We start from the raw sequence: 15,536 nt of genomic DNA on the forward strand, positions 1-15,536 counted from the left end.
GTGTCTCTGTCCCCGGGTGGCTGTCTTCCCTCTGTGTGTCTCTGTCTCCGGGTGGCTGTCTTCCCTCTGTGTGTCTGTCTCCGGGTGGCTGTCTTCCCTCTGTGTGTCTCTGTCTCTCCTCCCTCTGTCTCTCCTCCCATAGGGACGCCAGTCAGGCATAGTTAGGGCTCACCCCAACAGCCCCGTCTTAACTTGCTGATGTTGGCAAATGCCCTAATTCCAAATGAGGTCACATCACATTCTCCATTCCAGATGTGCGGACGTCAACACATCTTTTTTTGGGTATACAATTCAGCCATAAGGAACCAGTAAATAAACCATTTTCTGTCACCTCCTACTGCCTCCATCTCACAGCTGTCTCTTCCCAGGACCTGAAACGAGAGCACCAGGGCTCAGCTCTGAGTCAGATGCCTTTTCTATGTTTCTCATGAGCACCCAAGAACGACTCAAGCTGTCTCTATGGGTGAGAATGTGTTCTGTTTCACCCCAGTGGCACAGAGCGCTTGACCGCACCTCTTCCCACCCCTGCAGCATGTGCGGGTAACCCTGCCTGATACCCTGTGGTCTGGGATTAGGTTTGAAGTCAGAGGAAGGGATCATTCATCACTGATGGCTGGCCGGGAGATGGACGTGGTTGGAGCAGGGTGTGAAGAAGCCTAGGTCAACTGGGCTCTTGGCATGAACCCAGAGGGAAAGGCGGGATCAGGGAGGCCATTGTGGAAGCCAAGGTGAGAAGCGCTGGGGCTTGGAACTCGGTGATGGTGGTGTGACAGGGTGTGGTGACCGCTGGCTGTGAGGGACACACTAACAAGCCTGTCCGCCTCCTCCACGAGGGAGCTTTGCACCATGACCCCTGTCACCTCTGCAAATAACGTGGCCAGTGCTGACCCCAGGGCGTCACAGGCAACACTTCTCTCCTCCTCTGCCTCACTCCAGATATTTCACAAAGCTGAGCTTTGTGTTTTTCACTTGCTAGAATAATAAAGCTGAATACATGGCTGCACGGGGCAAGGAGTGGTTTTGATTCCAGGACACATAAGTCATGCGTCTGTGTTTGTTCTTCAACCACTCCTGGGTGATTCTGTCCTTTATTTTCTCTCCACATCATGCGTAAATGTGTTCGTATTTCTCCCCAGGGCTGTGACCCAGATATCTAGGCACCAGTCCTTTAAAAAGAGGACAGAGAAAAAATGAGTAGCTGTGTCCTACAATTTTTTTGCACAGTCTATCTGCACAGATATCTCACCAACTGTTCATGACAATCTGCTCTTCCTCCTCCCTCAAAATTCCTTAATTTACTTTTCGCTCATTTAATCAAGCATGAATTTATTAAAACAAAACCCCCTCCCACCTCCTCAGGTGTGAAAGCCCAGCTGTGGATCTGGCGTCGGTCTTCTGATACAGACATCTGAGTGGCCGTGAGTCACCCTTAGAGCTGGGCTTCCTCTGCTCTGAAAAGAGAGAAAGTGAGATGTATTCTGGGGCCTGGGGCAGAGCTCTGCGGTGGGAAGTCATAGGAGGCCGGGAGGAGGAGGTGATGGAAGCTCGTCAGAAACTGAACTTGGGAAGGAGCATGGAGAAAGACGCCGCCTCCAGGGACAGATGTGTCATTTCCAGGGGTCACATAACCCTGTTCTCCTGACCTGCGCCTGCACTTTTTGGCTTCATTTCTAACGAAGCCGTCAGGAACCCAGAGCTTCGCGGGGTGCTCTCCCCGTGCCCCTGTTCAGGGCAGAGAGGAGCGAGGTGTGAGGCACAGGCCGCTAACGAAGCGGAAGCTCGGGTAGATGCTGCATTTCAGCAGCTTCTCAGGTGCTGTGTGGCAGCATCTAGAGCAGGGTGCTGGGAAGGCAGAACCCTGTGAGCTCAGTGGGTGTTCCAGACATCGAGGGACACAGCCTACCTGTGGGCCTCGGTGGGACATCGCACATCAAGGGGGAACGGGACCTCGTGGCATGAGAGACTCGCACCCGTTCTGCAGGTGCACGCCACTCTCCCTGGGCTGCCACAGCCAATCCCTGCGTCTCTTTCTAACCCCATGCTGCATGCGTGGCTCAGATGCTGAGTTATAGCAAGAACCCTCACAAATACTTGTTAGATAATGAAAGGAATAGCTGCAAAGCTTGCTAAGCCTTCCTGAAGGCTGTTAACCCTTGGCTCCAGATCCTTAGTCATCCTCTGTATTGGTGAGTGTTACCTCATTGGCAATGACAAGAAAAAAAGCATCTGTACTCAGCACAGTGTTTAGAGCTGGACCAGAGGGACTCTACCCTGACCCTGAGCATTTGAGAGCTCCTTCTGCCTTCCCTGGCCTTGCCCTCACCACAGGATGCGAGTCTGTGAAAATCAGGTGATGTTCCTGTCTACAGTTTGCACCCCTCCCTCCAAGAACATTCTCCAGGCACCTGGGATGCCAGAATTTCCTCCTCCAGTGACCCTGAGCCTCTTTTGAAAGCTGTGTGTACCTTTTACCCAGGCCCAGCTACTCCTGGGCAGCCTCCACCAGCAGGGTATGCATCCCTACAATCTGTGTGTAGAGGCGTTCATGGCGCACCCTTGTTATCCTTGCCAAGTCTGCGGGATCTGTAGTGATTCTCGGTTTCATTCCTGATACTGGTAATTTATGAACTTGTGTCTCCTCTCTCTCTCTCTTTCAATCAGTCTTGCCAGAGATTTGTCAATTTTATTAGTCTTATTTTTTTAAATCAGCTCATTGTTTCATGGGTGTTTTCCGTCGTTTCTGTTTTCAGTTTTATGGATTTCTGCTCTCTATCTCTCTTTCTTCATTTCCTTTTATTTATTTATGTCCTTTCTTATGCTTGCTGTGGGTTTATGTTGCTCTTCTTCCTCTGGGTTTTGAGGTGAGAGTGTCTGTTGTTTCATCCTGCATTTCATGCTTGCTTTCCTGTTTCCTCTACTCAGCTATTAAGCCCTGCCTGTGAACTTTTCATTTTGGTTTTGTATTTTTCACTTTTAAAACTTCCATTTGGTTCTTCTTTATATGTCCCATTTTTTAGCGGAGGCTCTGTTTCTTCATTGATTTCAGGCTGGTCTGCGATTGCCTGTTGAAGCATTTTTATCATGGCTGCTTTGAAATCTTTGTCAGATAAATCTAACATTTCTGTCATCTTGGTTTGGTTTATTTTTTCTTTTCTGTTTGAGATCTTCCTGGTTCTTTGAGCAACTAGTGATTTTTTTTTTTAATTGAAAGTTAGACTTTTGGGGCACTGTGTTATGAGACTCTGGACCTTATGTAAGCTTTCTGTTTTAACAGACTGGGACTCACATGACTCCAACCTAGGAAGTGGGGGTGCCCCCTATTACTGCAATGAAGAAAGTTGTGGGGCTATTCTTGCTTGCTGAGGGTAGAGGTTCCCACTCTCTGTGTGGCCTCCACTAATCCCAAGAAGAGCTATGGCCAGTTACCTTGGGCAGTGGTCAGTGTCCTTGTGGACACCACCCCTGTGGGGAATTTGGGGCACCTCCTTACAGACTAATGAGGGTGGAATTCTAGGCCACCCAGACAGCCCTTACTGGCATGGGTGAAGGTGGGGCCAAGGTTTTTCTGTGTTGTTTGGCTGAAGTAGAGCAGTTATCGTCTAAGAGTTTTCTGCCTCTTCCCTGGTCCTGTGGCTAGAGAAAGCAGGCTTTTGTTGGGATTTTATTTTGTCTGTGCCTGCTGGAATTTCTGGGTTGCTGATTTCTTCGGTTCCAGGTCTAGTACACATGAGGCAAAGGAAAACCCAGGGAATTTTCCACCATGTTATTCCTCAAATCCTGAGCTCCTCAGCCATCCTGCCTCCTTCTCTCTGTCTGGCAGGGTCATTCTCCATGAAGTGTCAGGGTTTTCAGCTGTACTTAGTGGGAGGAATAGGGAAATACATGCCTATTTCATATTCCAGAAGAGAAGGATGCATAACACATGCACCTCCAGGATGTAATCAAAAGATACAGTATTTGATGACACGGACACAGACACACCATACAAACACACATACACACACCACACATGACACACCACACATGCATACACACTCATATAACACATACCATACACACACCCCCCACAAACACCACACACCACACACACACACACACACACACACACAACACATACCATACACACACACCCCACAAACACCCCACACCCCCCCACACACACTCATACAACACATACCATACACACACACCCCACACACACTCCCACACACACACCACACACACACTCATATAACATATACCATACACACACACCCCACACCCCCCCCATACACACACACTCTCATGCATGCATATGTACATATTATTCTACAAAAAGTATACTGAAGAGTTCAGAACAAAGTACACTGTGCTGGGAGGACATCAGGGTGCCGAGAGCAGTGTGTGAGGGTGATCTGCCAGATATAACGGACCACATGCTAAAGCATGCTGTAGAGGTCATGACTCAAGTGTTACTTTGAATATTCCAGATTTGAAATCAGTTTTCATAAGAATAGCAAAATTGAATGGAACCTTCCAGATGTTAAGGGATTTCCTGTGTTTTTCCTAATTGACATACACTTATATTTACAATGGTGAACCTTGAGATTGGTAAGGACAGGGAAAAAAGACATTGTGTGATAACTGAAGAAGTACACAGGATTAAAGTTAAGTTGCAGCAATTTAATTCTTACTCCATCAGGATTTTGAATAGTACTTTGGAGTGAAGTTTCTGGTTCGATAATAGAATATGGCATACATGAAAACTGAAACCCTCTTTAAAGTTTTAAAGATGTTCTTCCATTTAGAAAGTCACAGTTGTTCTGCACGCAATAGGACCTTGTCAACCCCTAATTTGTTCTCAGTTCCGATGAGTCAAATAAACACTTCAGACACAGAAACTGAAGTGTTTATTTGAAAAATACTTCTTGACGGTAGTTAAAGCTGTCCTGGTGACGAGAAGGGACATTTACGCACCTGTAAATCTAGGAGATGTCTGGGCCAGAAAGAAGAAATACAACCAGGAGAAATGTGCCAGGACTTCATTTCATCCCTTCCTTCTTTGTAATTTGTTATTTGACATTTACTGATCCTGTTAACCCACCTGTACGTCAGGATCTTGACCAATTTCCTATGAGATTCTGACTTTCGTGAAGAAAAAAGATGATGTAAAGAATAATTGTGATTTGACATTAGGATAAAGCGAAGCCATCAGATAGTTTTTTCTTTTTGGTCGTGTGTTTATTTTTTTTTATGTGGTCTCACTATGTGGCACAGGCTGGCCTCCAGTGTCTGGGCATCAGCAGTCCTCCTGCCCCGGCTGCCCAAATTGTGGGGATGACAGGTGTGGGCCACCTCACCCAGCCCATATGTTTATTTTTAAGGATATATTGTGTCTTTATTTCTGACTTATGGGACTGTTCTTATTCCTCCATTAATAAAAGTAATGATTTGCCACATATGTGCCCAGCTTAATGAGCACCCACAATCATAATCTCGTTATATCTTTATGACAAGCAGTGAGGGAAGCAGGGGTGAGATGAACTTCAGTGCTGCTTTAAGGAGGAGGAAACTGGGGCACAGCCCAGACAAGGGGCATGCTAAAACAAGCCGATGGTACCTGGCTGAGGGCAATGTGTACGGAACCCCACTGCAGGCTCACAGCTTCTGGCTCATGCCTCTTCCTTGTTTCTCTACTTTGAATATCACTCCATGTCACCTCTGTTTCTGATTTCTCCCAGCTGTCTACATGACTGGCTCCACTGACTCCACCAAACTTAATAAATTGCAGTTTGCGGTACCATGCATTTATTTTATCATGCATTGCCTATGAAAATTGATGGCTTCACTTCAGAAGTATGTATTTCAAAACATAATTACATTTGAAAGTGAGCAAGTTCAACTGTATGAGAAGGAAGCCATTGTGATAAAACTTCAGAGGAAGTAACTTATTGTCACCGTAAATGGTCCTAGTAAAGGCCTGCTGGTGAAGGCTTGTTTAGCAGAGTGCACTGCCTGGTGACGGGAACGCTTAGTGGGCACGTAAGCCCCTTCTCAGGGTCTCAGAAACGTCTCAGAATGTCTTCTACATTCTTAGCTTTTGCCAGCCACCCAAGGCAGGAGGAATGGAAGTTGCAAGGGAGAAAGAGTTTCTGTTTATACTGAACTTATTTTTAACATCCTAAATCTTCCCAACATCCAGATAAAGCAGTTTCTTTGGTGTGGCTTAGCTTTTTGAGAGTTGGGATTTTTCTGTGTCAAATCGAAGTTAACTCTCTTTCCTGATCAACCCTTACTCTCAAGCTTTCTGGGTACTTTTCTTCTTCCTGAACACCAATTATAGGTATGTTGGACTTTGGTCTATTTTGAGTGATATTCACTCCCAAATTGAACTTATCCATTTCAATGGCTGTCACCCTCCCACCAATTAATCTGAAGACCACACTTTACTCTTTTAATGTTTTTCAAAAACTTCCTATGCAGAGTTTTGTTACTACTATTCAAGGAACTCCAGTGCAACTGTTCAAAACAAGACTCTTCTTGTTTAATACTATTTTACTTTTGCTCCTGATCGCACTCTCTCTCTATTCTTGGATATGAATGTATCCTTTAAGATACACAGTAACGGGGTGATATTTCAGTTGCACAAGCAGTAGGCACAGGGCTTTACTTCTCCCTGGGTACTGTGCATAAAGCCGGCCTAAGTAGTTGTCCCCGTGCCTGGGTACTCATCCAGTCGTCGGGGGTGGGGGTCTGGGGTCTCTAGTCTGTGCAGCATGGGATGGAAAGACCACTGATGATACTCATCCTTCATCTTCATGACGAGTGTTCTCCATGCAGTCACAGCAGGGGGTGCTCCCAGAAGAACTGCAGGAGGCCCTGTATCTTCCCACACCCATCAACTCTTGGTTCTGTGGTGCCTTTTACATTTTATAAATATGATGGTTGGAAGCGGCATCTCCTCACTTTATTTCTTCTGGTTACATTTACTGAGTTGAGGAAATCCTCACACACTTGCCAGTCATTTAAATTTCTCTTGCTGTGAACTGTTTTTATTACTTGCCTGTTTTTTGGGTTTGGGTTGCCTATTTTCTCTTGTTGATAATGTGAACCATGTGGTCCCCCAATTGGTACAGAGAGGTATTTGATAAAATTTCACCACATAAGTTTAATAAAAATTGGAATTGGTTATTGCAGGTGTGTTAGTCCATTTGGGATGCTGTAATGAAAAACTATAAGCAGAGTGGCTTATAAACAACAAAAATTTGTTTTTCACAGTTCAGGAGGCTGGAAGTCCAAGAGCGAAGGACTTTCAGATCTAATGTTTGGTGAACACTTGCTCTCTGGTTCATTGATGGTGCCTTCTCGCCAAGTCCTCACATGGTAGAAGGGGTGAGGGGTCTTTCTGGGGTCTCTTTTATAAGGTCTCTTTCATAATCCCATTCATGAGGGCTTTGCTCTCACGACCTAATCTCCTCCCAGAACTCCCTCCAAATACCATCACACTTGGGATTATATTTCAACGTAAGAACTGGGGGGACACAACATTCAGTCTGCATCAGTAGGTAAAGAGAATTACTATTAATTTTAAGCTCACTTTAAATCCATCAACATCACTGAACTCTCATTAGTTTGAATAGTCTCTCTTCTGTTGGAGTGCCTATGTATAGGACTGTGTCATCTGCCCATCTGCCAATAAGGATTTTTTTATCTTCCTTCCAAATCTTACACCACGAATTTCTTTTGTTTTCTGACTCCTTCCTTCTTGATTCTTTTTTGTCTGTAAGAATATTTAGTACCATGCTAAGCAGTTGTGATATTAATGGGCATCTTTGCTCCTGGTGTTAAAGTTTCTCCATTGAGTGTGATGTTTACTGGATGTTTTGTTAATATAGCCTTTACGAGGTCGAGGGAGTTTTCTTCTAGTTTCCTAAGGGTTTGTGCAGAAGGTGGTGATCTGCTCAGATTAGTGTTTCATAGACTACTGTGGCCTGGGGGGAGGCTGCTGCAGTGATCCTGGTGAGGCTGCCGCAGTGATCCTGGTATGAGATGAAGGTGGCAGCAGAGACAAAGAGAAACGGACACATTGGAGAAACACTACTTGTAAAATTAACTGGACGTGATGATAGACTGGATACAGGAAATGTCCCAGCTGGTGCCTTGTTCTTGGCTTGCACAATTAGACAGATACCATCTGTGGAGTTAGGAAATCCTGCAGGAGGTATTGGCATGTTGACATGTTGATTCTGACATGTTTGAGGTGAACATCTCAGAATAAATTGTTGAGTAGATGTTGGATGTGGAGACCTGGAGCTCAGAAGAATATGCCTGAGAAAATTGCTTTGTGCAAAATTGCCCACTGCAGAGAGCAAGGCTTTGAGAAAATATGGTGCTGGGATAGAACACTCAAACCTTAGAAATTCTGTAACCGGAGCACAAACTACAATAACAATCCCAATTTTGAATCCTGGCATAGAAGAAATATATTCCATTCCCAATAAATGGAATATGCTGCAGTACGTACAGAACTTTAATAAGGAAAAAGAGGAAGGCAGCCTAGGGAAAGGAGAGGTAAGGAAAGATCAGAGGGCTGAGCCTCGGAGCGCAGATCGGAGATGGATCAGTTGCAGGCTTTGCGAAAACGCAGTGATGCCGGCGAGAAGTGTTCCAGGTCACCATCCCATGCTTGTTTCTTTTGCATGAAGATCCAGATCCTGGACACTTTCAAAGCCAAACACACGGCCAGACAGGACCAGCAGAAGAAACATGGGGCCAGTGGACAGGCAAGCGTGTTCTCGGTGTCTTGCTGTGCTCACCTGTGCCACAGTTCTTTGTGTTACAGCACAGACCTGCTATTACATGGTGACTTAAAATGTTAGTGCATCAGATAAATTGGCTTATGACCAATGCAACTTTTACATCGTATTCACACCTAGTCGGTCACTAGGTCTATCAGTGACAAATGTGTTTTAGAAAACAGATGCCCTGCAGCAAACCAGGCTGCATTTCGTCAGTAGCGTGTGCATGCCTGGTCAGCTCTTGTTGGGCCAGGCGTGTGGGCGGTGAATGCTAACTCCCTGCAGGTGCACCTAGGAGGAGACACTGACCTTGGATCACCTTGGCTACGTACTGTACACAGATTGCTGTTTTATTTTAAAATCTCTTACAAGCATGAGGAGTAGTACTTAAGATCACTGTGATTTAGGATGTAGTTGAACTTGTCCTAATTCACGGGAAGAATTGTTCTTTTCCAGATGTAACTCTTACCTCGGTTATACTAAGTCAAATTCCAGCTCCTCAGCTCTCTGAGAAGTGTGAGCCAATATCTTCTTGTAAAATGAAAATAATATCCAGAATTATATTTAAGCTCTTCTGAAGACAGCAGCAGGAAGAATTGAAATTGTCCATAAAATATGTTACCTGAGAAGAATAGGCAAACTATTCTACTTCTTTGTAAGTCCCATTTCATAGTTCTATAATTTCTCCCATTCTCCTTTTGTTTTTTCCTTGAGTGGAAAAAACATCCCTTAAAGTTGAAAGGTACATATAAGGTTAATTGAATTGCAGAAAGGAAATTGGCAGCTGCAGCTTTTCTGAATTGTAATCACAGTCAATGCAGCTGTGCATTCCTCTAAACAAAATCCTGCTGCTGCTTTGATTTCACATGCTATGTATCACTGATTTCCTTCATATTCTTTCTGTGAAGAAATGTCGAGCAACCAAGAGAAAGACTTCAAAAGAAAAAAAGATCTTTTTAATGACGCAGACTAAAAAGGAAATGACATTTCTCCTATGTCAGCCTCTTAAGATGTAACGCTGTTGAGCTGCCTTAGTTTTGATCATAAACTACACAGTGTCTCTCTCTGATTAATGTGGCAACCTGAGAAAATCACATTCTAGGCTTAATAATGAAGAGGATATGCATCTTCTTTGACTTAAGAAATAGTCTCAGCTAATGTTAATTGAACCCTGTGTACGAGACAGAATTCCAATCCAAACAAAGCGAGTACTTCTCTCGTGCAGAAAGTTATTGCTAATGTGACTCAGGTGTAACAAAAGGTGATTAACATTTGAAATGTGTCTAGCTGTTTCCTTAGTAACGTAATTGGGAAGGGAGTTTTAATCAATACATGTAGCCATTGACATCCATATATGAATAAGCATTCTGCAGGTAATAAAATTATAGGTGATAAACATGACTTCACCTGTATTGCTTGGTAGATGAACATTATGGCTAAAAAATTACTGAAAAGTTAGCTCAATTCAAAAGGGACAGATATATTGGAGAATTAGACCCAAAGACCCAATTATGCTGTGTGCACACACCTGCCCTCTTCTCTAAAAGAAGGCATGCAGTTGCAGGAAAATCCTTGAACCCTGGAGTGGAAGCCTCTAAGAAAGGAAATTAGAGAGGCGTATTGCCAGGAGGAAGGCAGACGAAGAGCTGAAGGAAACAGAATCGCATCAAGGAAGAGAGGGACGTGGAGTTAAATGTGTCCCAAGCTTTCAGGGAGATGGGTTTTATAAAGCAGGAATCACCAAACATGAGACTCAGAAGGAGAAATATCCCACAAGGGATTAGGGACATTCTTAGCACACACTTCAAGTGATGCGATTTTACGCAGTCCTAATGGAAAGGAAGATGAAGACATTACTTTCTAACAAACCCAATATAATCACACCAGCTGCTTCCTAGGGATAGTTTTGAAAAGGACACATGAAAAGGTGAAAAGCAAACACACCAGGATAAAAGGAAAGAGCATCTAACTATAGCATCAGAAATCATCAGCTTTTAGGTAAAATAAATGTTTAAATGTTAAGGTTAGTATAGATGTTGTCTTACATTATACCTTGAACAATAAAATACCAGTAATGATTTAGTGCCTAGTGTAAACGTGGACTCATGCAGTGTTTCATGTACAACACATCTGAATAGCCACAGCAACCCATAAGGTAAGCAGCGTCGGGACTTACTTCCACTCATAAGATGAAGAAATGACAGCTCTCAGATCCTCGTGGGCTTCTCAGGGTCACAGAGCTAGCCCGTGGCAGAGCCAGGACTCAGAAAACCTATTCCAGGCCTCCCAGCATTCCTGTTTTGGGAACACACAGTGCCACAATCATAAAGACAAAGTAGAACCTACAAACGTGAAACATCTCTTTGCTCTCCCTGTGGTTCCAGTCCCCTGGCCTTAGGCAAGTCTCCTTATTGATTAGTTGTGTATTTTAATCTATGACTTTGCAAACTGTAAAAATGTCAGAAGACTATAGATGGCTGAATGAGGCACCAGCTTGAAAAGCCAGCATTCAATATCTTCTGCACATCCCAAAGCCATGGACTTGATGGTCATTCTCGGTAATAATCCATTTTCAGCAAGAATTGGTTAAACCGACAGCTGATGTGTGTCTACAAAAGAAACAGTGATGGACTGATAAAGAATCAGCCGTATCAGACTGACCTTGTTAACATCAACAGTCTGTTCAGGAAAATGCACTAGGGTGTCTTTATCAACTAGTTCCTCAGGGAGAGAAGATGGAGTCCCAGCCATCTGACTCATTTATGAACCCAAGGGAGAGTGTCCCTGGCCTGGCAGTCTCCTGCAAGACAAGCAGAGTGAAGTCCACCAAGCTGGCCTCCCCTTTTGTCCTGGTCACCGCTCAAGGGACAACTTCCTTCCACACATTCATGGCCTGTCTCTCTACTCCCAAGCACTGGCCTGCTGGCCATCCCACCTCTTTGGTCAGCCATTCCCTTGAAGTCTTCTCTCAAGATTCCTCCCGCTTTCCTTAAGTGGAATCTGATGGCTCCTGAGAACCCACTTCCTCTGTGATCCTCTCAAATGGAGGCAATTTGCTCTCTTTTTGCCCCTGAGACCTGAGTGCCACATGCTTGGTCAATGTCATCCTTGCTCTTCAGGGAGCTTTCTGACCACAGCCTATTAGCTGGACAAAAATTTGCTTCTTTAAATCTCATGCAATCTGACAATACCACCTCTCCTGTACTCTTAGGAGTCACCAACTCCATCTGTTACTATGGTGCACTCAGAGGGGTCGTTGGAATCCACGCCAGTCTTCCTCACCATTACCATGCCTGCTATCCACTTGGTGTCTTCCACATCCATCTGAAAATCACATCTGACCACCTGACCTCTCCATTCTGCTACCTTCTCATCTCTAGAGATGTTTTTTTCCTACTCCAAATTAGCCATCTATTCTAAACTTTGTCATCCCGTGTTACATGTAAATTTTCAGTGCTGCAAGGAAAAGTCAGCACTGGGACAAAGCTCCAAATTAGCCATCTATTCTAAACTTTGTCATCCTGTGTTACATGTAAATTTTCAGTGCTGCAAGGAAAAGTCAGCACTGGGACAAAGCATCTCTCAGCAAGGCAATCTTTACTTCTTGCCGAAAGAGTACCCTCACCTATCTTGCTATGACAGTACAATGAGCAAAGGAAAAGCAGACATATTTATCCTTTATGCATTTGGGGTTGTCCTTACTGCTGTGTCTGATCTTTGTTGGTTGGAGCCAGACTTAACAATCTAAACTAAAACTTGATTGTCTAACAACTTCAAATTTTTCTAAACAGGTAAAAGCAATAGAGAACAAAAAGGAGGTCTAAATAAGGAAGGGGCATAGGCTGTGAGCACATCTAGCACCAGTATCTTGGTTAAAGTACAAGGACACAGAATGTGTTACGTGCCTGTAAGCGTGTCTAACAGCTACATAGGATATGGCTTAACAAAAAGCTACTAGCAAAAAGCAAAAAGGCTTTGAAGAAAGTATTTAAAACAAACTATTATTTCTAACACTTACGATTATTCTTTAACAAGAAAGGACACTTTGAAGAGGAACTTTTCTACTTCCTACATCCTGGAAACTTAATCACTTGTAATTGACAAAGTCGTTGAGCACATTCTGTTGCCTCCATTTCTTGTCCTCCCACCGGGCTGGTTAAGAAGCCACAGTGCAGGTGCCTGTCCTGTCGGAACCTCCGGCCCTCTGATGAGTTCACCACCACATCCACCAGCCTTCCTGTCAGCCGTTTCTTCCCTCTCCAACAGAGTCAGTAACTACTTTATTGCAACATTCAATAGAAGTTGCCCTTCAGCCTTTTAATTTTTATCATTGGGGAAAAATCACAGCCCCAGAAGAAGCCAAACATTTCCTGTTCTTCATGTCTGTCTAAACCCTGACAGTTCCTGGGAAAGACACACACTGGGAAGATTGTTACTATAAAAATGCATGATGCCCAACCTCATCAGCCTCTGAGAGCTTCTCTTTATTCTGACCAGAACCCTGTACTCACTTTGCTCTCTCTCTCCACGATGCCTATTTTCAACCTTCTCCATTTACCTTGGCCTGACCTCTGCTGGCCAGCATTCTCTCCAGGGGTTGACCTTGCTTCCCACTAGACAGAATTTTTTTTAAGAGTCATCACTTAGATACATCCTAAAATTCCTACCTGTGACCCAACAGGTTTTCCTGTACACCCACCCATCCTCCTCCTCTTCCCTTCTGGTGATATGAAGAAAGTACCTCGCCTGCTACACAACTCAGGAAATTTACAACACTCTATTTTGTATGGCACTCCTTTCTCTTGTTGGATTGTTTATTTTTGTGGAAATATGCCCTAGCATTTCCTGTGTCACCCACGTACACACATGTGCATTACACGGCACCCAGACCCTAGTTCCTTAGTTACTCCCTTCTCTGTACAGCAAGTTCTTGTAAAGAGATGTAACTATAGACTCTTTTCCCATGTCCTCACTGCCCTTCTAGTGCCAGTCTGCATTTCTTCCACTATCCATTCATTCCACACATAGTTCTGAGTCCTCCTCATGCCAGCTCCTGGCCCGTTCTATGGGGCTACAGGAGAGAGCACAGCAGGCAGACTTCTGTTCTAGTTGAGCGAACGGCCGTCTGCCTATGTTGCTGTTTGTGTGTGTTTCCATGTCTGTTTCAGTTCAGTACAAGCCAAACGCTGGAGAAAAGAGACTTCAAAATATTGGGACTTAAACAGGAGAGATACTAGCCTCCCTCCCAGAATCTGGCCCAGAGCTGACAGTCCAGGCTGGCATGGAGGCTCTGCTCCACCAGGTCATCCAGCGACTGGGGTTCCCTCATCTTCTTCCTCCACTGTCTTTTAAGGTGTGGTTCTTGTTTGCAGAGTTAAAACTGGGTCATTTTCAAATTGGGTTTTCGGCCTTCAGAAAACAGAAAAGGAAGAAGTCTAGGATGATGGCTTCATCTTTATGGAGATTCCCTGGGATTTCGTCAATTCCTTCATACGCCATTGATCTGAACTTAGCCCGTGGCTGCTCTTGGCAGCATGGGAGCTGGGAAATGTGGTCTCCATCCCCAGCCAGGTGGCTGTGTGCCCAGGGGGAGTTCTGCCATAGTTCTAGCCTACTTGATCTGTGGTCAATTTCTGCTCTCATTTCTATTTCTTGGGTTGCACTATGGTTTATTTCCAATGTGGAGATACCCTATAGCTTATATGAGTCTTTTTTATTAACTCTACCTTCTCCCTAGACAATATTATTTCCTCTTTAGCTGGTGTATTAGTCAGGGTTTGCCAGAGAAACAAAATCAATAGGATGTGCATCTCTATATATGTATCCATACACACACATATGCATACACATATACAATTATGCACACACACATCACACAAACACACAGAGATTCTATAAGGAATTGGTTCGTACAACTCTGGAGGCAGACATGTCCAAAGATCTGTGCGGTTGGCAGGCTGAAGTCCCAGGAGGGCCCACAGTGGAAGTTCTAGTCTGAGTCCAAAAGCCTGAAAACCAGGAGAGCTCTGGTATAGTTTGAAAGCTGGAAGGCTCAAAACCCAGGAAGATCTGGTGTTTCCGGTTGAGTCCAAAGGCAGAAAAAGACTGCTGACTGAGCTCAAGGCAGCCCGGCAGGAAGGGGTCCTTCTCGGCTTTTCTGTTCTGTTCCGGCCTTTGACTGATTGGGTGAGGCCCACCCACACTGGAGATGGCATCTGCTTGACTCCATTCGCCTACTTAGACGTCTGTCCTGTCCCAGAACACCCTCATGGACACATTCAGAATAACATCTGACCAGTATCTGAGCAGCCGGCAGCCCTGTCAAATTGATGCAGAAAATCGACTGTTTCAGCTGATGAGCATTTGCCAGGTTAAGGAAAAATGTTGGAGAAAATGTTTTAATGGATGGTTCAGGGGCAATGATTTGAGTTGTGGACATGTTCACTGAGTTTCCTGGAGAATATTAGAATAAATGTTTCTACCTGAGAGTGGATATATTAGTCTGAAACTCGGAAGATAAGTCTGGGATAGAGATAAACTTGGAGAAATAATCTGAATAGAAATGAAGCATTTCCATCTACCTATTCAGGTTTCCAATGAGCATCTCCCATCTCTCATTTCTGATCACCCCCGTACTGAGGCAGTCCCCACCCAGCTGATGGACCACCACCCAGATCTCACGTGGGGCTGCTTCCCCCCACACCCAGATCTCACATGGGGCTGCTTCCCCCCACACCCAGATCTCACGTGGGGCTGCTT

At 44.6% G+C, this 15,536-nt stretch overlaps 1 protein-coding gene and 1 long non-coding RNA gene across 5 annotated transcripts in view; one reads left to right on the top strand and one right to left on the bottom strand.

Annotated features, from left to right (window-relative positions):
* The window catches only part of RPS6KA2 (ribosomal protein S6 kinase A2), a 457,145-nt gene that overhangs the window by 156,935 nt on the left and 284,674 nt on the right, over positions 1-15,536 (top strand). The gene's annotated exons all lie outside the window — the stretch shown is intronic.
* Positions 4,246-15,536, bottom strand: part of LOC108289033 — a 26,186-nt gene continuing 14,895 nt past the window's right edge. For both annotated transcript variants that reach the window (XR_005196826.1, XR_001818961.2), the window contains one exon: positions 4,246-15,095. This is a non-coding gene — a long non-coding RNA (uncharacterized LOC108289033). The remainder of the gene's footprint in view (positions 15,096-15,536) is intronic.

The sequence above is a fragment of the Cebus imitator genome, unplaced genomic scaffold, assembly GCF_001604975.1.
Source record: "Cebus imitator isolate Cc_AM_T3 unplaced genomic scaffold, Cebus_imitator-1.0 Scaffold389, whole genome shotgun sequence".
Classification (NCBI taxonomy): domain Eukaryota; kingdom Metazoa; phylum Chordata; class Mammalia; order Primates; family Cebidae; genus Cebus; species Cebus imitator.